Genomic DNA, 23241 nt, shown 5'->3' on the forward strand with positions numbered 1-23241 from the left:
GAGTATGTTTCAAACTATGTTGTAAGAAATGGAAGCTTCAATGAGGATGTGCATCAAGGATTTAGAAATCAAAGATGGGAGGAACCCCAAGCTCAAGGATAACCTTCTTGGCAATAACCCCCTCCGAACTCTTATGGGTATAATCCCGATCCTAATGCATACCAATCCAATGTGTGTGATGACCCATATTGTGATTGTCAACCACAACCACCACATGCATATGAACTCCCTCCGCAACATAATTTTGAACCACCTTACTCACAAGCCTACTACCACCATTTACCCCCATATGACCCCAACTCATACCCACCATACCGACCACCATATGAACTACATCTAGAACCACCACCTTTCCAATACCAATACACCCAAGAACCACAAAGTCCACACACACCATTGCAAGAATTTCACCAATATGAACAACCTTCTAATTACAATAACCTTCCCTCAAACAATGAACCCTCTCTTTCACCACTGCCTCCCGATGAAGCCCCCATATTGGAATTGAGAGATCTTGAATCTCATATCTTAAGGCGACAAGAGAAGGATGAAAAGAAGTTTGCTGAGTTAAGATTAAAAATGGCTATCATGGTAGAAGCCATTAATAACATGGTCTCATCCCGCCTACGCCTATGCGATCAAGTCACTCCCATTGTTGAATGTGGAGAAGCAACCAAAGAGCTTAGTAAGGGAGTGAACTTGAAGCTCCATGGTAAAGAGGAGGAGGTAGAAATTAATGAACAAAAGGAAGTAGTGGTTGGATGTTTAGGATATGTTGAGCACGTAAAGGAACCTCAAGTTGACGAGCCATCTTCCACGAAGTTTGGAAGAGATGTTAAAAAGGAGAGTGATGTTGAGGAAGTGGATGGAGAGTCGAAGAAAATTGATCAAGAAGTGGATTCCATCATTAGTGATTTTTCGTCCACATTGATCAATCCCCTTGATGATCCTGTTGAGCCTTCTTCCAGTGAATTAGAAAGCAATGTTGAGGATGACATGCAACCTCCAAGGCATATTGTGAATGAAGAATTGGAAGAAGTGTTCCAAGCAACAATCCCTCCTATTTACGATGATTCAGAATCAACATATGATCCTTTTGAGCTTGATGAGTTCTTCCCCACTATGATTGGAATTGATGACGAGGTAGACTTCACTAAACCTCCTATCTATGATGAGAGTGATGGGGAAGAGATAGAAGAAATTGGTGAAGAAGAGTGTGAACTTGAAGAAGCTTGGCAAGAGGTAAACCTCGAAGAACCTTGCCAAGTGGTGGAAGCCTTTGGAAGAGGGTGGACAGGAGTAGAGCGTGCTTTATCAAGATCCTTGGGAACTCTTCCATCTAGGTTGTCATCCAATCTTTCATTTGAGTGGGTAAAACATCTAACTCTTAGCTTTATTATCCCACTTGAGTATGGTTTGCTTGAGACGGATGGCCAACTTAGGGCACTTTGTGGAATTAAGAGAAAAAGGAGGATGTTTAGTGGTTGGTGATAAACCACTATTTTATGGTTTATATTGTGTTTAATTGTGTGGTTTTATCATGATCTTTACCCACTTATTCATTAAATAAGCATGCATTTATAATTCCTTCCTAAAGTTATTGCATGACTGAAAACCTGCTTCCTAGAGACTTTTAATTATATATTTTATTTCTCCTTTATTCCATTCGATGCCGTGATCTGTGTGTTAAGTGTTTCAGGCTTTATAGGGCATGAATGAGTTGGAGATTGGAGAGGAAGCTTGCAAAAATGGAAGGAACACAAGAAATTGAGGAGATGACCATCGAGAAGTGACGCGGCCGCATGGATGACGCGACTGCGCGGCATGGAATAGCACGAGTGACGCGGCCGCATGGACGATGCGACCGCGTGGAAAAGCAGAAAGCCGAATGACGCGGCCGCATGGATGACGCGACCGCGTGACATGCGCGATCTGCATAATCTGCAAAATCGCTGGGGGTGATTTCGGGCCTTATTTTGAGCCAGTTTTCGGCCCAGAAAAGCAGACTAGAGCCAGAGAACATGCAGAAACCAACAACAACATTCATTCCGCATAGTTTTAGTTTTTAGATCTAGTTTTTTCTCTCCTCTAGGTTTTCTCTCTACACATTTATAGTTTTTAGGATTTGTTATGTTCATTGTTTTGCATTAGGATATTGAGAAGAGTTATTGCCTCATCAAGACTTCGACATTCTAGTTCGTTCTCTTTACTTGTTTCTTACTCTTCCATGTTCCTTAATTTACTTAATTTTACTATCGGATTATTTTAGCATTTATTAATACAAGAATTACTTTTATTTTTAATTAATCTTTTGATCATTATTTATCATGTCTTTCTTTAATTCCCTTTCTTATGTTATGAATTCTTCATTTACAATGAGCGAGTAGTTCCCTAACTTGATGGGGAGATGATTGAAAGAAACCCTTGAGTTGGGATGCTCAAGAGAAAGATTGTAATTGGGTTTATTGTTGGATTGCTCTCTAGTCACTAACACCAATCCTCCCAAGAGCGGATTGGAACTTGTGGATAGAACAGCATTCCAACTTGTTTGACTTTCCCTTACTTAGTAAGGGACAACTAAACAGAATAACCCCCAATTATCAATTAATCTTGAGAGTACTGCAACAAGAATAGGGCTTCCAGCTAATCAACTCCCAGTCAAGGCTTTTATTTAACTTTATATAAATTCTCTAATTTAATTTTCTGCCATTCAACTCAAACCTTTTTGAAAATAACTGATTAATAAAATAGCACACTTTTCTGCAACTCGTTCGGAGACGACCTGGGATTCATACTCCCAGTATTTTGATTTTAATTTCTGTGACACCCTTCTAAATTGATAAGCGAATTTCTGGTTGGTTGAGAACTATACTTGCAACGCATATTTTATAATCATTCTTAACTCGCCAATTTCCGCTCGCATCAATTTTTGGCACCGTTGACGGGGAGTTGCAATAGAGTGCTAAAGTTATTAATTAGAATTTATTTATTTGCATTTTATTTTATTTTGCTACTATGAGCTGCTTGTTTCTTTCGTTAGATGACACGTTCGCTTCCTGATCCAAGCTTCCTTGTATTCGATCCTGAGATTGAAAGAACTATTTCACGAATAAGGCAAGCTCGGCGTCGGTTAGTCCTCTCTGAGGGCGGATCTGAAACGTCATTTGAGAAAGAAACCAGCCCCCGTTCTACTGATTTGGTTGTTTCACGCGCAGGTAACATGGTAGCAGCCAGGAGAGTTACTATCCAGGAGGCTGGAGCCCCTGATTTTACAATGCAACCATTTCAAGCGCATCAGCCAGCGGTAGCTACAGATTTTGAAATAAAGACTGCATTGCTCAATTTGATGCCCAAGTTTCATGGCTTACCTGCTCAAGAGCCTATCAAGCACCTGAGAGATTTTCAGGCAGCCTGTTCTACTGTCAAGCGTGAGGGTGCAGATGAAACTTCAATTTTGCTGAAAGCTTTCCCGTTTTCTCTTGAGCGAAAGGCGAGAGTGGTACTACACTCAACCAGCAGTAATTGTATCCAACTGGGATACACTGAGAAGAGAATTCTTGGAAAAGTTCTTTCCAGCTAAAGTTACTGATAAACTGAGGAAAGATATTTCCATGATTGTTCAGGATGAATCCGAGACGCTTTATGAATATTGGGAGCGCTTCAATAATCTTTTGGAAGCTTGCCCCCACCATATGATTGACAAGATAGTGTTACTCGGTTATGTCACACAAGGAATGAGGCCCCAAGATAAGACCACATTGGAAAGTGCTAGCAATGGGTCTATGAAAAAGTACAAGACCACTGATGAGGCATGGCAATTGATCAGCGACTTAGCTGAATCTACTAGGAATCACAGGCAGAAACAAGGCCGTGCAAAAGCCGTGGCAGAAGTATCCTCTAGTAGAGAGACTGCCGCTTTAACTCAGAGTATCTGTGAAATGACCAACTTGCTGAAGCAAATGCAATTGAATCAACAACAAGTTCAGCAAGCTCAACCTTCTCCAGCACAGCAAAACCAACAGTTAGTCCCACAGAGAGTTTGCAGAATCTGTGCTAATTACTGTCATTATATTGATGAATGTCCACAGCTCCAGCAGGAAGACAACACCGTGGCAGCCACACATAATTTCTATGACCTCCCCAACCAAGGGTACAATCAAGGTGGCAACTACAGCCATGGATGGCAAGACAATTCTAACCAGAATTGAAGGGACAGCAACAACAGAGGAGGCAGAGATAATCAGGAAAATCAGAGGTGGAATAACAACAACAACAGGCAGCAGAATCAGAATCAGCCTTACAGAGCACCTCACTTAAGGCAATCCCAAGGACCACAGAATACCCAACAGCAGACCTCTCAAGTTACCTATTGGTGTGCGAAATCGTGATCATTCCTTCCTTGGTAACGGCGCTAAAAACTCAATACGCACGTTCATGTTTTTAATTCTGTTTCACAACTTCGTACAACTAACCAGCAAGTGCACTGGATCGTCCAAGTAATAAACTTTACGTGAGTAAGGGTCGATCCCACGGAGATTGTCGGCTTGAAGCAAGCTATGGTCACCTTGTAAATCTCAGTCAGGCGGATTCAAATGTATTAAGAGATTATAGTGTACTAAAAGATAATTAAAATAGGATAGAGATACTTATGTAATTCATTGGTGAGAATTTCAGAGAAGAGTATAGAGATGCTTTCATTCCTCTGAACCTCTGCTTTCTTGCTATCTTCATCCAATCAGTCCTACTCCTTTCCATGGCAAGCTGTATGATAGGCATCACCGTTGTCAATGGCCAGAAAATACCTGAAATCACAGAAAAACACACAAACTTGTAGTAAAGTCCAGAAATATGAATTTAGCATAAAAACTAATAAAAACATCCCTAAAAGTAACTAGATCCTACTAAAAATATACTAAAAATAATGCCAAAAAGCGTATAAATTATCCGCTCATCACAACACCAAACTTAAATTGTTGCTTGTCCCCAAGCAACTGAAAATCAAATAGGATAAAAAGAAGAGAATATACTATAAATTCCAAACTATCAATGAAACTTAGCTCCAATCAGATGAGCGGGACTTGTAGCTTTTTGCCTCTTGAATAGTTTTGGCATCTCACTTTATCCATTGAAGTTCAGAATGATTGGCATCTATAGGAACTTAGAGTTCAGATAGTGTTATTGATTCTCCTAGTTCAGTATATTGATTCTTGAACACATCTACTTTATGAGTCTTGGCTGTGGCCCTATGAACTTTGTTTTCCAGTATTACCACCGGATACATAAATGCCACAGACACATAACTGGGTGAAACTTTTCAGATTGTGACTCAGCTTTGCTAAAGTCCCCAATTAGAGGTGTCCAGGGTTCTTAAGCACACTCTGTTTTTGCTTTGGACCTTGACTTTAACCGCTCAGTCTCAAGTTTTCACTTGACACCTTCACGCCACAATCACATGGTTAGGGACAGCTTGGTTTAGCCGCTTAGGCCAGGATTTTATTCCTTTAGGCCCTCCTATCCACTGATGCTCAAAGCCTTGGATCCTTTTTATTACCCTTGCCTTTTGGTTTTAAGAGATTTTGGCTTTTTGCTCTTGCTTTTTGGTTTTAAGAGCTTTTGGCTTTTTCTGCTTGCTTTTTCTTTTTCTTTTCTTTTTTTTTTCGCCATTTTTCTTTTCTTTTTTTTTTTCTGCAAGCTTTTGTATTCACTGCTTTTTCTTGCTTCAAGAATCATTTTTATGATTTTTCAGATTATCAAATAACATGTCTCCTTTTTCCTTATTCTTCAAGAGCCAACATATTTAACATTCATAAACATCAACTTCAAAAGACATATGCACTGTTCAAGCATTCATTCAGAAAACAAAAAGTATTGTCACCACATCAAAATAATTAAACTAGTTTCAAGGATGAATTTGAAACCATGTACTTCTTGTTTTTTTGTAATTAAAACATTTTTCATTCAAGAGAGGTGATGGATTCATATTCACTACTTTAAGGCATAGACACTTAAACACTAATGATCATGTAATGAAGACATAAACATAAAGCATAGTAAATGAAAAACAGAAAAATAAATAGACAAGGAGATTAAGGAATGAGTCCACCTTAGTGAGGGTGGCGTCTTCCTCTTCTTGAAGAACCAATGGTGCTTTTGAGCTCCTCTATGTCTCTTCCTTGTCTTTGTTGCTCCTCCCTCATTGCTCTTTGATCTTCTCTAATTTCATGGAGGATGATGGAGTGCTCTTGATGTTCCACCCTTAGTTGTCCCATGTTGGAACTTAATTCTCCTAGGGAAGTATTGATTTGTTCCCAATAATTCTGTGGAGGAAGGTGCATCCCCTGAGGCATCTCAGGGATTTCATGATGAGGGAATTCCTCATGCTCTTGTTGAGGTCCATGAGTGTGCTCTCTTGATGTGCAGCCAAATGCTCTATTACTGAGCTGTGGACCCTTGAGATGAATCTCTCCATCTCCTATGACTCAGAGGTGGAAGCCATTACCTTCCCTTTCCTCTTTCTTGAGGTTTCTCTGGCCTTAGGTGCCATTAATGGTTATGAAAAAAAAAGCTATGCTTTTACCACACCAAACTTAAAATATTTGCTTGTCCCCGAGCAAAAGAAGAGAAGAGAGAGGAGAAGAAGAAAATAGATGAGATGGAGAGGTGTGAGTGGTTCGGCCAAGGGGGGTTGTAGGTGGTTATGATGTGTGAAAAGGAAGGAGTGATGGTTTGAATTTGAGTGGGTGGGTGTAGGTGGGTGTATGATGGTTTTGGAGGGGAATTGGAGGTGATTGGTGAAGGGTTCTTGGGAAAGGGTGATATAGGATTATGAGGAGGGCAGGTGAGTGGAGGTATGTGGGGATCCTGTAGGGTCCACAGATCCTGAGGTGTCAAGGATTTACATCCCTGCACCAATTAGGCGTGTAAAACGCCCTATATATGCAATCTTGGCATTTAACGCCAGACTGTAGCATGTTTTTGGCGTTAAACGCCACTTCCATGCTTGTTTTGGGCGTTCAACGCCAGTCTATAGCATGTTTCTGGTGTTGAATGCCAGTATGGTGCATGTTTCTGGCGTTAAACGCCAGTCTGATGCTTGTTTCTGGCATTTAATGCCAGCTTTCCTCTGGGTGCAATCCTGGCGTTTAAACGCCAGACTGCTGCTTGTTTCTGGCGTTTAATGCCAGTTTCATGCTTTGTTCTGGCGTTAAACGCCAGCCAGATGCTCCTTACTGGCGTTTAAGCACCAGTAAGCCCTTCCTCTAGGGTGTGCTATTTTCAATGCTGTTTTTCATTCTGTTTTCGATTTTTCAGTAGTTTTTGTGACTCCACATGATCATCATCCTAATAAAACATGAAATAACAAAGAGAAAATAAAATAAAAATGATTAAATAACATTGGGTTGCCTCCTAACAAGCGCTTCTTTAATGTCAATAGCTTGACAGTGAGCTCTCATGGAGCCTCACAGATAATCAGAGCAAGGTTGGGACCTCCCAACACCAAACTTAGAGTTTGAATGTGGGGGTTCAACACCAAACTTAGAGTTTGGTTGTAGCCTCCCAACACCAAACTTAGAGTTTGACTGTGGGGGCCTTGGTTGACTCTACAGTGAGAGAAGCTTTTCATGCTTCCTCTTCATGGTTACAGAAGGAGATCTTTGAGTTTTAAACACAAGGTAGTCCTCATTCAGTTGAAGGACCAACTCTCCTCTGTCCACATCAATCACAGCTCTTGCTGTGGCTAGGAAGGGTGATAAACCACTATTTCATGGTTTATCTTGTGCTCAATTGAGTGGTTTTCATCTACTCTTTACCCACTTATTTATACTATTTGCATGGTTTTACATTTGCCTTCCTAATTATGTGCTTTGATTGAAAACATGCTTCTTTGATCTTATATTTGATTATTATTAATCCTCTCTTATTACCATTAGATGCCTTGATATGTGTGTTAAGTGTTTTCAGATATTATAAGGTAGGAATGGCTTGGAGGATGGGAAGAAAGCATGCAAAAGTGGAAGGAATGCAAGAAGTTGGAGAAATTGCTAAGCTGTCCAGTCTGACCTCTCTGCACTCAAACAGCTATAACTTTAGCTACAGAGGTCAAAACGACGCGGTTCCAGTTGCGTTGGAAAGCTAACGTCCGAGGCTTTGATTTGATATATAATATGCTATTGTTCCCCTGACACTAGGCGACGCGACCGCGTGATCCATGCGGCCGCGTCGCAGTGACGAAAAACCAGCGTGGCAAAACTCGAAACCAGTGAATTCTGGACTGTTTTTGACCCAGTTTGCGGCCCAGAAAACACAGATTAGAGGCTATAAAGTGGGGGACTACATCCATTCATAAGGAGGCTTTCACATTCACAATTTTAGGAGTAGATGTAGTTTTTAGAGAGAGAGGTTCTCTCCTCTCTCTTAGGATTAGGATTTAGGACTTCTCTTAGTTTTAGGAGTGACTCTCAATCCAGGTTCAATGTTCTTTTATTTATTTTTCCATGCATGTCTATTGGTGCGCAGAAATTGTGATTACACTTTGATTATGTAAAATTCATCGCTCTTTCTTTCCCTGGTAATGGCGCCAAAAACATGATGCCAATACCATGGTTCACAACTTCGCACAACTAACCAGCAAGTGCACTGGGTCGTCCAAGTAATACCTTACGTGAGTAAGGGTCGAATCCCACGGAGATTGTTGGTATGAAGCAAGCTATGGTCACCTTGTAAATCTCAGTCAGGCAGATATAAAATAGTAATGGGGTTTTCGAAATCAATTAATGAAAGAGGGATAGAGATACTTATGTAGATCCTTGGTGAGAATTTAAGATAAGCGAATGGAGATGCTTTTGTTCCTCTGAACCTCTGCTTTCCTGCTATCTTCATCCAATCAGTCTTACTCTTTTCCATGGCTGGCTTTATGCAAGGGCATCACCGTTGTCAGTGGCTACATCCCCTCCTCTCAGTGAAAAATATGCTCACATGCTCTGTCACGGCACGGCTAATCATCTGTCAGTTCTCGATCATGCTGGAATAGGATTCACCCTCCTTTTGCGTCTGTCACTAACGCCCAGCACTCGCGAGTTTGAAGCTCGTCACAGTCATTCAATCATTGAATCCTACTCGGAATACCACAGACAAGGTTTAGACTTTCCGGATTCTCTTGAATGCCGCCATCATTCTAGCTTACGCCACGAAGATTCTGATTAAGAGATCTAAGAGATAAGCATTCAGTCTAATGTAGAACGGAAGTGGTTGTCAGGCACGCGTTCATAGGGAATGATGATGATTGTCACGTTCATCACATTCAGGTTGAAGTGCGAATGATTATCTTAGAAGCAAAATAAGATGAATTGAATGGAAAACAGTAGTACTTTGCATTAATCTTTGAGGAACAGCAGAGCTCCACACCTTAATCTATGGAGTGTAGAAACTCTACCATTGAAAATACATAAGTGAAAGGTCTAGGCATGGCTGAGATGGCCAGCCCCTCTGATCTAAGAACCAGGCGTCCCAAGATGTCTAATACAATAGTAAAAGGTCCTATTTATAATAAACTAGTCACTAGGGTTTACAGAAATAAGTAATTGATGCATAAATCCACTTCCGGGGCCCACTTGGTGTGTACTTGGGCTGAGCTTTAACTTTCCACGTGCAGAGTCCATTTGTGGAGTTGAACGCCAGGTTTGGATCCATTTCTGGCGTTCAACTCTGGTTTTTGATCCATTTCTGGCGCTGAACTCCAGAATTGGGCAGAGAGCTGGCGTTGAACACCAGTTTGCGTCATCTAAACTTGGGCAAAGTATGGACTATTATATATTGCTGGAAAGCCCTGGATGTCTACTTTCCAACACAATTGGAAGCGCGCCATTTTAAGTTCTGTAGCTCCAGAAAATCCACTTTGAGTGCAGGAAGGTCAGAATCCAACAGCATCAGCAGTCCTTCTTCAACCTCTGAATCTGATTTTTGCTCAGGTCCCTCAATTTCAGCCAGAAAATACCTGAAATCATAGAAAATCACACAATCATAGTAAAGTCCAGAAATGTGAATTTAACATAAAATCTATTAAAAATATCCCTAAAAGTAACTAGATTCTACTAAAAACATACTAAAAATAATGCCAAAAAGCGTATAAATTATCCGCTCATCACAACACCAAACTTAAATTGTTGCTTGTCCCCAAGCAACTGAAAATCAAAATAGGATAAAAAGAATAGAATATACTATAAATTCCAAACTATCAATGAAACATAGCTCCAATCAGATGAGCGGGACTTGTAGCTTTTTGCCTCTTGAATAGTTTTGGCATCTCGCTTTATCCATTGAAGTTCAGAATGATTGGCATCTATAGGAACTCAGAGTTCAGATAGTGTTATTGATTCTCCTAGTTCAGTATGATGATTCTTGAACACAACTATTTTATGAGTCTTGGCCGTGGCCCTAAGCACTTTGTTTTCCAGTATTACCACCGGATACATAAATGCCACAGACACATAATTGGGTGAACCTTTTCAGAATGTGACTCAGCTTTGCTAAAGTCCCCAATTAGAGGTGTCCAGGGTTCTTAAGCACACTCTTTTTTTGCTTTGGACCTTGACTTTAACCGCTCAGTCTCAAGTTTTCACTTGACACCTACACGCCACAAGCACATGGTTAGGGACAGCTTGGTTTAGCCGCTTAGACCAGGATTTTATTCCTTTAGGCCCTCCTATCCACTGATGCTCAAAGCCTTGGGATCCTTGCCCTTGCCTTTTGGTTTTAAGGGTTATTGGCTTTTTGCTCTTGCCTCATGGTTTTAAGAGCTTTTGGCTTTTTCTGCTTGCTTTTTTTTTTTTTGCCTAATTTTTTCTTTTTTTTTCTGCAAGCTTTGTTCTTTGCTGCTTTTTCTTGCTTCAAGAATCATTTTTATGATTTTTCAGATTATCAAATAACATGTCTCCTTGTCATCATTCTTTCAAGAGCCAACATATTTAACATTCTTAAACAACAACTTCAAAAGACATATGCACTGTTCAAGCATACATTCAGAAAACAAGAAGCATTGTCACCACATCAATATAATTAAGCTAAGTTCAAGGATAAATTCGAAACTCATGTACTTCTTGTTCTTTTGAATTAAAACATTTTTTTTTATTTAAGAGAGGTAATGGATTCATAGGACATTCATAACTTTAAGACATAGTTACTAACTACTAATGATCATGTAATGAAGACACAAACATAGATAAGCACATAACATAGAAAACGAAAAACAGAGAAAGTAAGAACAAGGAATGAGTCCACCTTAGTGATGTCCTTGAGCTCTTCTATGTCTCTTCCTTGTCTTTGCTGCTCCTCCTTCATTGCTTTTAGATCTTCTCTGATTTCATGAAGGATGATGGAGTGCTCTTGATGTTCCACCCTTAGTTGCTTCCAATAATTGTGTGGAAGAAAATGTATCCCTTGAGGTATCTCAGGGATCTCTTGATTTGCAGTTAAATGTTCTACCACTGAGTTATAGACCCTTGATGGAAGCTTTTGTCTTCCCTTTCCTCTTTCTAGAGGCTTCTCTGGCCTTAGGTGCCATCAATGGTTATGGAAAAAACAAAAAAGCTATGCTTTTTACCACACCAAACTTAGAATGTTGCTCGCCCTCGAGAAAAAGAAGAAGGAATAGAAGAAGAAGAAGATATGGAGGAGATGGAGGGATGTGTGTATGGATGTGAGTGGTGGATGGAAAACAGAAGGGATGGTCATGAATGGAGAGATAGAGGGTGAGGTGGGTGGGGATCCTGTGAGATTCACAGATCCTGAGATGATCCTGTGGGTCCACAGATCCTGAGATGATCCTGTGGGGTCCACAGATCTTGAGGTGTCAAGGCATTTACATCCCTGCACCAATTTAGGCATGCAAAATGCCCTTGCACACAACTCTGGGCGTTCAGCGCCAGGTTGGTGCCCATTTTGGGCGTTCAACGCCTATTTGTTGCCATTTCTGGCGTTGAACGCCAGAACCATGCTTGTTCTGGGCGTTCAGCGCCAGGATGTTGCCCATTTTGGGCGTTCAGCGCCAGAACCATGCTCTGTTCTGGCGTTTGAACGCCAGGCAGATGCTCCTCCAAGGTGTGATTTTTCTTCTGCTATTTTTGATTCCGTTTTCAATTTTTATATTTATTTTGTGACTCCACATGATCATGAACCTATAAAGACATATAACTAAGAAGAATATAGTTAGATAAATAAAGATTGGGTTGCCTCCCAACAAGCGCTTCTTTAATGTCAATAGCTTGACAGTGGGCTCTCATGGAGCCTCACAGATGTTCAGAGCATTGTTGAAACTCTCCAACACCAAACTTAGAGTTTGGTTATGGCCTCCCAACACCAAACTTAGAGTTTGACTGTGGGGGCTTGGGTTGACTCTGCTTTGAGAGAAGCTTTTCATGCTTCCTCTCCATGGTTGCAGAGGGAGATCCTTGAGTTTTAAACACAAGGGAGTCCTTATTCCATTGAAGGACTATTTCTCCTCTGTCAACATCAATCACAGCTCTTGCTGTGGCCAGGAAAGGTCTTCCTAGGATGATAGATTCATCCTCTTCTTTTCCAGTATCCAGGACTATGAAATCAGTAGGGATGTAAAGGCCCTCAACCTTTACTAACATGTCCTCTACCTATCCATAAGCCTGTTTTCTTGAGCTGTCTGCCATCTCTAAGGAGATTTTAGCAGCTTGCACCTCATAGATTCCCAGTTTCTCTATTACAGAGAGGGGCATGAGGTTTATTCCTGAACCAAGGTCAGACAGAGCCTTAAAGATCATGGTGCCTATGGTACAGGGTATTATGAACTTTCCAGGATCCTGTTTCTTCTGAGGCAATGTCAGTTGATCCAGATCACTTAGTTCATTGATGAACAAGGGAGGTTCAACTTCCCAAGTATCAATGCCAAATAGTTTGGCATTCAGCTTCGTGATTGCACCAAAAAACTTGGCAGTTTGCTCTTCAGTAACATCCTCATTCTCTTCAGAAAAGGAATACTCATCAGAACTCATGAAGGGCATAAGGAGGTTCAATGGAATCTCTATGGTCTCCAGATGAGCCTCAGAGTCCTTTGGTTTCGCAGAGGGAAGCTCCTTATTGATCACTGGACGTCCCCGGAGGTCTTCCTCCTTGGGATTCACGTTCTCCACTCCCCTAGTAGGTTCGGCCATGGTGCTTATGTCAATGGCCTTGCACTCTCCTTTTGGGTTCTCTTCTGTATTGCTTGGGAGAGTACTGGGAGGGATTTCAGTGATCCTTTTACTCAGCTGGCCCACTTGTGCTTCCAAATTTCTAATGGAAGACCTTGTTTCATTCATGAAACTTACAGTGGCCTTAGATAGATCAGAGACTAAGTTTGCTAAATTAGAAGTATTTTGTTCAGAGTTCTCTGTCTGTTGCTGAGTGGATGATGGAAAGGGTTTATTATTGTCAAACCTGTTTCTTCCACCATTATTAAAGCCTTGTTGAGGCTTTTGATCCTTCCATGAGAAATTTTGTTGATTTCTCCATGATGAGTTATAGGTGTTTCCATAAGGTTCACCTAAGTAATTCACCTCTGCTATTGCAGGGTTCTTAGGATCATAAGCTTCTTCTTCATAAGAAGCCTCTTGAGTACTGTTGGATGCAGCTTGCATTCCATTCAGACTCTGAGAAATCATATTTACTTACTGAGTCAATGTTTTATTCTGAGCCAATATGGCATTCAGAGTATCAACTTCAAGAACTCCCTTCTTCATAGGCGTCCCATTACTCACAGGATTCCTCTCAGAAGTGTACATGAACTGGTTATTAGCAACCATGTCAATGAGTTCTTGAGCTTCTGCAGGCGTTTTCTTTAGGTGAATGGATCCACCTGCAGAAGTATCCAATGACATCTTTGATAGCTCAGATAAACCATCATAGAATATATCCAGGATGGTCCATTCTGAAAGCATGTCAGAAGGACACTTTTTGGTCAACTGTTTGTATCTTTCCCAAGCTTCATAGAGGGATTCACCTTCTTTCTGTCTGAAGGTTTGAACATCCACTCTAAGCTTGCTCAGCTTTTGAGGAGGAAAGAACTTGGCTAAGAAAGCCGTGACCAGCTTATCCCAAGAGTTCAGGCTATCTTTAGGTTGAGAGTCCAACCATATTCTAGCTCTGTCTCTTATAGCAAAAGGGAAAAGCATGAGCCTGTAGACTTTAGGATCTACTCCATTAGTCTTAACAGTATCACATATCTGCAAGAATTCAGTTAAGAACTGAAAAGGATCTTCAGATGAAAGTCCATGAAACTTACAGTTCTGCTGCATTAGAGAAACTAATTGAGGTTTCAGCTCAAAGTTGTTTGCTCCAATGGCAGGAATGGAGATGCTTCTTCCATGTAAATTGGAATTAGGTGCAGTAAAGTCACCAAGCATCTTCCTTACATTATTATTATTTTCGGCTGCCATCTCCTCTTCCTGTTCGAAAATTTCAGAAAGGTTATTTCTGGATTGTTGTAATTTAGCTTCTCTTAATTTTTTCTTCAGAGTCCTTTCAGGTTCTGGATCTGCTTCAACAAGAATATTCTTGTCCTTGCTCCTACTCATATGACAAAGAAGAGGGTACAGAAAAAATAATAATAATAATAGAGATCCTTTATACCACAGTATAGGGATCCCTGTGTGAGTGGAAGAAAAGAGGGGGAGACAAAGAATGTAATATAATGGAAGAAACACAACTGTGAGGATGGCAGAGATGTGAGATGAGATGTTAGTAGATGAATTAATAAATAGAATAAGATGAGAGAGAAGGAATTTTCGAAAATAGTTTTTTTGAAAAAGAGTTAGTGATTTTTGAAAATAGTTTTTGAAAAATGTTAGTATTTTTCGAAATTTTTTTTTTAAAATAAAAAATAAAAATAAGAATAATTAGTTAATTAAAAAGAAATTTTTGAAAAAGAGGGAAGATATTTTCGAAAATTAGAGAGAGAGAGTTAGTTAGGTAGTTTTGAAAAAGATAAGATAAGAAGATATTTTTGAAAAGATATGATAAAAATTAGTTTTTGAAAAAGATTTGAATTTTTAAAATCACAATTAATGACTTGATTCACAAGAAATCACAAGATATGATTCTAGAACTTAAAGTTTGAATCTTTCTTAACAAGTAAGTAACAAACTTAAAATTTTTGAATCAAAACATTAATTGTTTATGTTATTTTCGAAAAATTGATATAAAAATAAGAAAAAGATTTTTGAAAAATATTTTTGGAATTTTCGAAAATAACTAAGAAATTTGAAAAAGATTTGATTTTTGAAAAAAGATTTTGAAAAAGATAAGATTTTCAAATTGAAAATTTGATTTGACTCATAAGAAACAACTTGATTTTAAAAACTTTTGAAAAAGTCAATCCAAATTTTCGAATTTGATGAGAAAAAAAGGAAAAGATATTTTTTTTATTTTTGAATTTTTATGATGAGAGAGAAAAACAAGAAAAATGATGTAATGCATGGCAATTTTAGATCAAAACTATGAATGTGTGCAAGAATGCTATGAATGTCAAGATGAACACCAAGAACACCGTGAATATCATGATGAACATCAAGAACATATTTTTGAAAAATTTTATATGCAGAGAAAATATGCAAGACACCAAACTTAGAAATCTTTCATGTTTAGACTCTAATAAATAAAAAATGTACATGTAAAACAAGAAAAGACACAAAACAAGGAAAACATCAAGATCAAACAAGAAGACTGACAAAGAACAACTTGAAGATCATGAAGAACACTATGAATGTATGAAATTTTCGAAAAATGCAAGATGCACATGCAATTGACACCAAACTTATAACATGACACATGACTCAAGCAAGAGACACAAAAATATTTTTGATTTTTATGATTTTCTAATTTTTTTTTTGTATTTTTATTTTTATTTTTTTTTTTTCGAAAATTATTTTGAAAAATAAAAATAAGGATTCCAAAATCTTTAATATGAATTCCAGGAATCTTGTCATGTTAGTCTTAAAGCTCCAATCAAAGGGTCAGGCATGGCTTAATAGCCAGCCAAGCTTTAATAAAAATATGAGTGTAATTCAGACATGACAAGCCTGACATACCCTATCCAGAAGGATTGGGCATGACTCCACTGAGGTGATTAGCCAATCCCAAAGCAGTTTGGGTATGGCTTTACAGCCAGATAGGCTTCAACATACTTCATGAAACACTAGAATTCATTCTTAAAAATTTTGAAGCCATAGAATAATTTATTTTTGAAAACATTATTTTTAGTAAAATTTTTTTTTTTCGAAAACAAAAGAAAAATTTTTTTTTGAAAGATTTTTGAAAAATTTTTGAAAAGAAAACAAAAAGAGAATTACCTAATCTGAGCAACAGGATGAACCGTCAGTTGTCCATACTCGAACAATCCCCGGCAACGGCGCCAAAAACTTGGTGCGCAGAAATTGTGATTACACTTTGATTATGTAAAATTCATCGCTCTTTCTTTCCCTGGTAATGGCGCCAAAAACATGATGCCAATACCATGGTTCACAACTTCGCACAACTAACCAGCAAGTGCACTGGGTCGTCCAAGTAATACCTTACGTGAGTAAGGGTCGAATCCCACGGAGATTGTTGGTATGAAGCAAGCTATGGTCACCTTGTAAATCTCAGTCAGGTGGATATAAAATAGTAATGGGGTTTTCGAAATCAATTAATGAAAGAGGGATAGAGATACTTATGTAGATCCTTGGTGAGAATTTAAGATAAGCGAATGGAGATGCTTTTGTTCCTCTGAACATCTGCTTTCCTGCTATCTTCATCCAATCAGTCTTACTCCTTTCCATGGCTGGCTTTATGCAAGGGCATCACCGTTGTCAGTGGCTACATCCCCTCCTCTCAGTGAAAAATATGCTCACATGCTCTGTCACGGCACGGCTAATCATCTGTCGGTTCTCGATCATGCTGGAATAGGATTCACCCTCCTTTTGCGTCTGTCACTAACGCCCATCACTCGCGAGTTTGAAGCTCGTCACAGTCATTCAATCATTGAATCCTACTCGGAATACGACAGACAAGGTTTAGACTTTCCGGATTCTCTTGAATGCCGCCATCATTCTAGCTTACACCACGAAGATTCTGATTAAGAGATCTAAGAGATAAGCATTCAGTCTAATGTAGAACGGAAGTGGTTGTCAGGCACGCATTCATAGGGAATGATGATGATTGTCACGTTCATCACATTCAGGTTGAAGTGCGAATGAATATCTTAGAAGCAAAATAAGATGAATTGAATGGAAAACAGTAGTACTTTGCATTAATCTTTGAGGAACAGCAGAGCTCCACACCTTAATCTATGGGGTGTAGAAACTCTACCGTTGAAAATACATAAGTGAAAGGTCCAGGCATGGCCGAGATGGCCAGCCCCTCTGATCTAAGAACCAGGCGTCCCAAGATGTCTAATACAATAGTAAAAGGTCCTATTTATAATAAACTAGTCACTAGGGTTTACAAAAATAAGTAATTGATGCATAAATCCACTTCCGGGGCCCACTTGGTGTGTACTTGGGCTGAGCTTTAACTTTCCACGTGCAGAGGCCATTTGTGGAGTTGAACGCCAGGTTTGGATCCATTTCTGGCGTTCAACTCTGGTTTTTGATCCATTTCTGGCGCTGAACTCCAGAATTGGGCAGAGAGCTGGCGTTGAACGCCAGTTTGCGTTGTCTAAACTTGGGCAAAGTATGGACTATTATATATTTCCCGAAAGCCCTGGATGTCTACTTTCCAACACAATTGGAAGCGCGCCATTTTGAGTTCTGTAGCTCCAGAAAATCTACTTTGAGTGCAGGGAGGTCAGAATCCAACAGCATCAGCAGTCCTTCTTCAACCTCTGAATCTGATTTTTGCTCAGGTCCCTCAATTTCAGCCAGAAAATACCTGAAATCACAGAAAATCACACAAACTCATAGTAAAGTCCAGAAATGTGAATTTAACATAAAATCTATTAAAAACATCCCTAAAAGTAACTAGATTCTACTAAAAACATACTAAAAATAATGCCAAAAAGTGTATAAATTATCCGCTCATCATCTATGTCAGATTTAAGTTCTTTTGTTAATGCAATTTGAGGTATTTCAGTTTAATATTGCTTTCTTTTATTTACATGATTATTGCTTCCCATCTGAAGGCATTCTTATTCCAGTAGATTTATTTTTCCCCTTTTGGTCTTGGTTAAGAAATCAGTAACTCAGGAATTATCCAACTTAATAGCATAACTGTTAATTGTTATCTTGCCAATTGAGTTGAACTTCAATAATCCCAAGCTTTTCTTATGAAATAAATAGGATTCGAATATCAATCCAATTTGTCCCTTGACTTTCCTTTGCTTTAGTAAAGGTTAACTAAGTGGAATTAAGATTCAACTTTCATTGTTATTGATAAGGATAACTAAGTATGGACTTCCAATTTCTTATACCTTGCCAAGAGATTTTATTATTATTATTTTATTTTACTTGTCATATAACATATTCCCACCTTACTTCCCAAACCCCCAATTTACAATCTTCATAACCAATAATAAGAACATACTTCCCTGCAATTCCTTGAGAAGACGACCCGAGGTTTGAATACTCGGTTAACAATTTTTAAAAGGGGTTTGTTACTTGTGACAACCGAAACGTTTGTACGAAGGGATTTCTGTCGGTTTAGAGACTATATCTACAACGCGACTATTTTTATGAAATTCTTTACTGGCAAAAATCCTAACGTCAAAGGGTCTTCCAAGGATGATGGATTCATCCTCATCCTTCCCAGTGTCTAGGATTATGAAGTCAGCAGGGATGTAAAGGCCTTCAACCTTTACTAACACATCCTCTATTAGTCCATAAGCCTGTTTTCTTGAGTTGTCTGCCATCTCTAATGAGATTCTAGCAGCTTGCACCTCAAAGATTCCCAGTTTTTCCATTACAGAGAGTGGCATGAGGTTTATCCCTGACCCAAGGTCACATAGAGCCTTCTCAAAGGTCATGGTGCCTATTGTACAAGGTATTAAGAACTTTCTAGGATCCTGTTTCTTCTGAGGCAATCTCAGTTGATCCAGATCACTCAGTTCATTGGTGAGCAAGGAAGGTTCATCTTCCCAAGTCTCATTACCAAATAATTTGGCATTCAGCTTCATGATTGCACCAAGGTACTTGGCAACTTGTTCTTCAATAACATCCTCATTCTCTTCAGAAGAAGAATATTCATCAGAGCTCACGAATGGCATAAGGAGGTTTAATGAAATCTCTATGGTCTCCAGATGAGCCTCAGAGTCCTTTGGTTCCTCAGAGGGAAGCCCCTTATTGATCTATGGACGTCCCAAGAGGTCTTCCTCACTGGGGTTCACGTCCTCTCCCTCCCTTGCAGGTTCGGCCATGATGATCAATTTAATGGCCTTGCATTCTCCTTTTGGGTTTTCTTCTGTATTGCTTGGGAGAGTACTAAGAGGGGTTTCAGTGATCCTTTTACTCAGCTGGCCCACTTGTGCTTCCAAATTTCTAATGGAGGACCTTGTTTCATTCATGAAACTTAGAGTGGCCTTAGATAGATCAGAGACTATGTTTGCCAAGCTAGATGGGGTCTGCTCAGAACTCTCTGTCTTTTACTGAGTGGATGATGGAAAAGGCTTGCTATTGCTAAACCTGTTTCTTCCACCATTATTAAAGCCTTGTTGAGGCTTTTGTTGATCCTTCCATGAGAGATTTGGGTGATTTCTCCATGAGGGATTATATGTGTTTCTATAGGGTTCACCCATGTAATTCACCTCTGCTATTGCAGGGTTCTCAGGATCATAAGCTTCTTCCTCAGAAGATGCCTCTTGAGTACTGTTGGATGCAGCTTGCATTCCATTCAGACTCTGAGAAATCATATTGACTTACTGAGTCAATATTTTATTCTGAGCCAGTATGGCATTCAGAGTATCAACTTCAAGAACTCTCTTCTTCTGAGGCGTCCCATTACTCACAGGATTCCTCTCAGAAGTGTACATGAACTGGTTATTAGCAACCATGTCAATGAGTTCTTGAGCTTCTGCAGGCATTTTCTTTAGGTGAATGGATCCACCTGCAGAAGTATCCAACAACATCTTAGCTAATTCAGACAGACCATCATAGAATATATCCAGGATGGTCCATTCTAAAAGCATGTCAGAAGGACACTTTTTGGTCAGTTGCTTGTATCTCTCCCAAGCTTCATAGAGGGATTCACCTTCTTTCTGTCTGAAGGTTTGAACATCCACTCTAAGCTTACTAAGCTTTTGAGGAGGAAAGAACTTGGCTAAGAAAGCCGTGATCAGCTTATCCTAAGAGTTCAGGCTATCTTTAGGTTGAGAGTCCAACCATACTCTAGCTCTGTCTCTTACAGCAAACGGGAAAAGCATAAGCCTGTAGACCTCGGGGTCAACCCCATTGGTCTTAACAGTATCACAGATCTGCAAGAACTTAGTTAAGAACTGAAAAGGATCTTCAGATGGAAGTCCATGAAACTTGCAGTTCTGTTGCATCAGAGAAACTAATTGAGGTTTAAGCTCAAAATTATTTGCTCCAATGGCAGGGATTGAGATGCTCCTTCCATGTAAATTGGAATTAGGTGCAGTGAAGTCACCAAGCATCCTCCTTGCATTGTTGTTGTTAGGTTCGACTGCCATCTCCTTTGCTTGTTCGAAAATTTCAGTAAGGTTGTCTCTGGATTGTTGTATTTTAGCTTCTCTTAGTTTTCTCTTCAGAGTCCTTTCAGGTTCTGGATCAGCTTCAACAAGAATTCCCTTTTCCTTGTCCCTGTTCATATGAAAGAGAAGAGAACAAGAAAAGAAGAGGAATCCTCTATGTTACAGTAAAGAGGTTCCTTATTGTTAGTAGAAGAAGAAAGGGAATAAGAGTGAAGAAGAATGGATAATCCAAACACAAGGGTGAGGATAGGAGCAGAGATATGAGATGAAGAGAAGTGTTAGTAAGTAATTAAATAAATAGAAGAAGATGAGAGAGAGAAATTTTCGAATATAATTTTTGAAAAGGAGTTGATGATTTTCGAAAATTAAAGGGGAAATAAAATTAAAATTAAAATTTAAAACAATTAATTAATTAAAAAGAATTTTTGAAAAAGAGGGAGGTATTTTCGAAAATTAGAGAGGGAAGAGTAGTTAGGTGGTTTTGAAAAAGATAAGAAACAAACAAAAAGTCAATTAGTTAGTTGAAAAAGATTTGAAAATCAATTTTCAAAATATAAGAATATAAGAAGTTAGAAAAGATATTTTAAAATCAAATCTTTTTGAAAAAGATATGATTTAAAAAGATATGATAGAAAGATATGATTAAAATTAGTTTTGAAAAAGATTTGAATTTTAAAATCAAAATTAATGACTTGACTCACAAGTAATCATAAGATATGATTCTAGAACTTAAAGTTTGAATCTTTCTTAACAAGAAAGTAACAAACTTGAAATTTTTGAATCAAAACATTAATTGTTGATAATATTTTCAAAAATTATGAGGTAAAATTAAGAAAAATATTTTTAAAAAATATTTTTAAAATTTTTGAAAATAAATAAGAAAAATGAAAAAGATTTGATTTTTTGAAAAAGATTTTGAAAAGATAAGATTTTTAAATTGAAAATTTGATTTGACTCATAAGAAACAACTAAATTTTAAAAAGTTTTGAAAAAGTCAACTCAAATTTTTGAAAATTTATGAGTGAAAAAAAGGGAAAGATATTTTTTTGATTTTTGAATTTTTAATGATGAAAGAGAAAAACATCAAAAAGACTCAATGCATGAAAATTTTGGATCAAAACATGTGATGCATGCAAGAACACTATGAATGTCAAGATGAACACCAAGAACACTTTGGATGTCAAGATGAACACCAAGAACTTATTTTTGAAAAATTTTCAAGAAAAGAAAACATGCAAGACACCAAACTAAAAAAATTTTTATTCTTTAGATATTAATAATTCAAGAATGCATATGAAAAACAAGAAAAGATACAAAACAAGAAAATATGAAGATCAAACAAGAAGACTGGCCAAAAGAACGACTTGAAGATCATGAAGAATGAAATGCATGAAATTTTTGAAAATAATTTTTAGAAAATTAAAAGGATGCAATTGACACCAAACTTAAAACTTGACTCTAGACTCAAACAAGAAACACAAAAAATATTTTTGATTTTATGATTTTGTAAATTCTTTTGGTTTTTTTTTTTGAAAATTACTTTGGGAAAAACGAAAAAGAAAAAAAATTTTTGTATTTTTCGAAAATAAGAAATAAAAAGCTTAAAATTAAAATAAAATTATCTAATCTGAGCAACAAGATGAACCGTCAGTTGTCCAAACTCGAACAATCCCCGGCAATGGCGCCAAAAACTTGGTGTGCGAAATCGTGATCATTCCTTCCTTGGTAACGGCGCTAAAAACTCAATACACACGTTCATGTTCTTAATTCTGTTTCACAACTTCGTACAACTAACCAGCAAATGCATTGGGTCGTCCAAGTAATAAACCTTACGTGAGTAAGGGTCGATCCCACAGAGATTGTCGGCTTGAAGCAAGCTATGGTCACCTTGTAAATCTCAGTCAGGCGGATTCGAATGTATTAAGAGATTATAGTGTACTAAAAGATAATTAAAATAGGATAGAGATACTTATGTAATTCATTGGTGAGAATTTCAGATAAGAGTATAGAGATGCTTTCGTTCCTCTGAACCTATGTTTTCCTGCTGTCTTCATCCAATCAGTCATACTCCTTTCCATGGCAAGCTGTATGTTAGGCATCACCGTTGTCAATGGCCACCTGTCCTCTCAGTGAAAATGGTCCAATGCGCTGTCACTGCATGGCTAATCATCTGTCGGTTCTCGATCATACTGGAATAGGATTTACTATCCTTTTACGTCTGTCACTACGCCCAGCACTCGCGAGTTTGAAGCTCGTCACAGTCATTCAATCCCTGAATCCTACTCGAAATACCACAGACAAGGTTTAGACTTTCTGGATTCTCAAGAATGGCCGTCCATGGGTTCTAACTTATACCACGAAGACACTAATAACTCGGACTCGGTCCTCTGTATTAGATATCCAAGAGATACTCATTCTAGCTTGTTTGCATGTAGAACGGAAGTGTTTGTCAGGCACGCATTCATAAGTGAGAATGATGATGAGCGTCACATAATCATCACATTCATCATGTTCTTGGGTGCGAATGGATATCTTAGAAGCGGAATAAGTTGAATTGAATA

General features: G+C 38.5%; 2 non-coding genes across 2 annotated transcripts; both read left to right on the top strand.

Moving 5' to 3' along the window:
• Nucleotides 1–13937: 13937 nt before the first annotated feature.
• Nucleotides 13938–14045, top strand: LOC112752944 (small nucleolar RNA R71). The gene has a single exon (XR_003177352.1). It is a non-coding gene; the product is annotated as a small nucleolar RNA R71 (small nucleolar RNA).
• A 6107-nt stretch (nucleotides 14046–20152) lies between these two features.
• LOC112752397 (small nucleolar RNA R71) lies at nucleotides 20153–20260 on the top strand. Its single transcript, XR_003176836.1, has one exon. It is a non-coding gene; the product is annotated as a small nucleolar RNA R71 (small nucleolar RNA).
• Nucleotides 20261–23241: the final 2981 nt, after the last annotated feature.

This window comes from Arachis hypogaea, chromosome 15 (assembly GCF_003086295.3).
Source record: "Arachis hypogaea cultivar Tifrunner chromosome 15, arahy.Tifrunner.gnm2.J5K5, whole genome shotgun sequence".
NCBI classification, from domain to species: domain Eukaryota; kingdom Viridiplantae; phylum Streptophyta; class Magnoliopsida; order Fabales; family Fabaceae; genus Arachis; species Arachis hypogaea.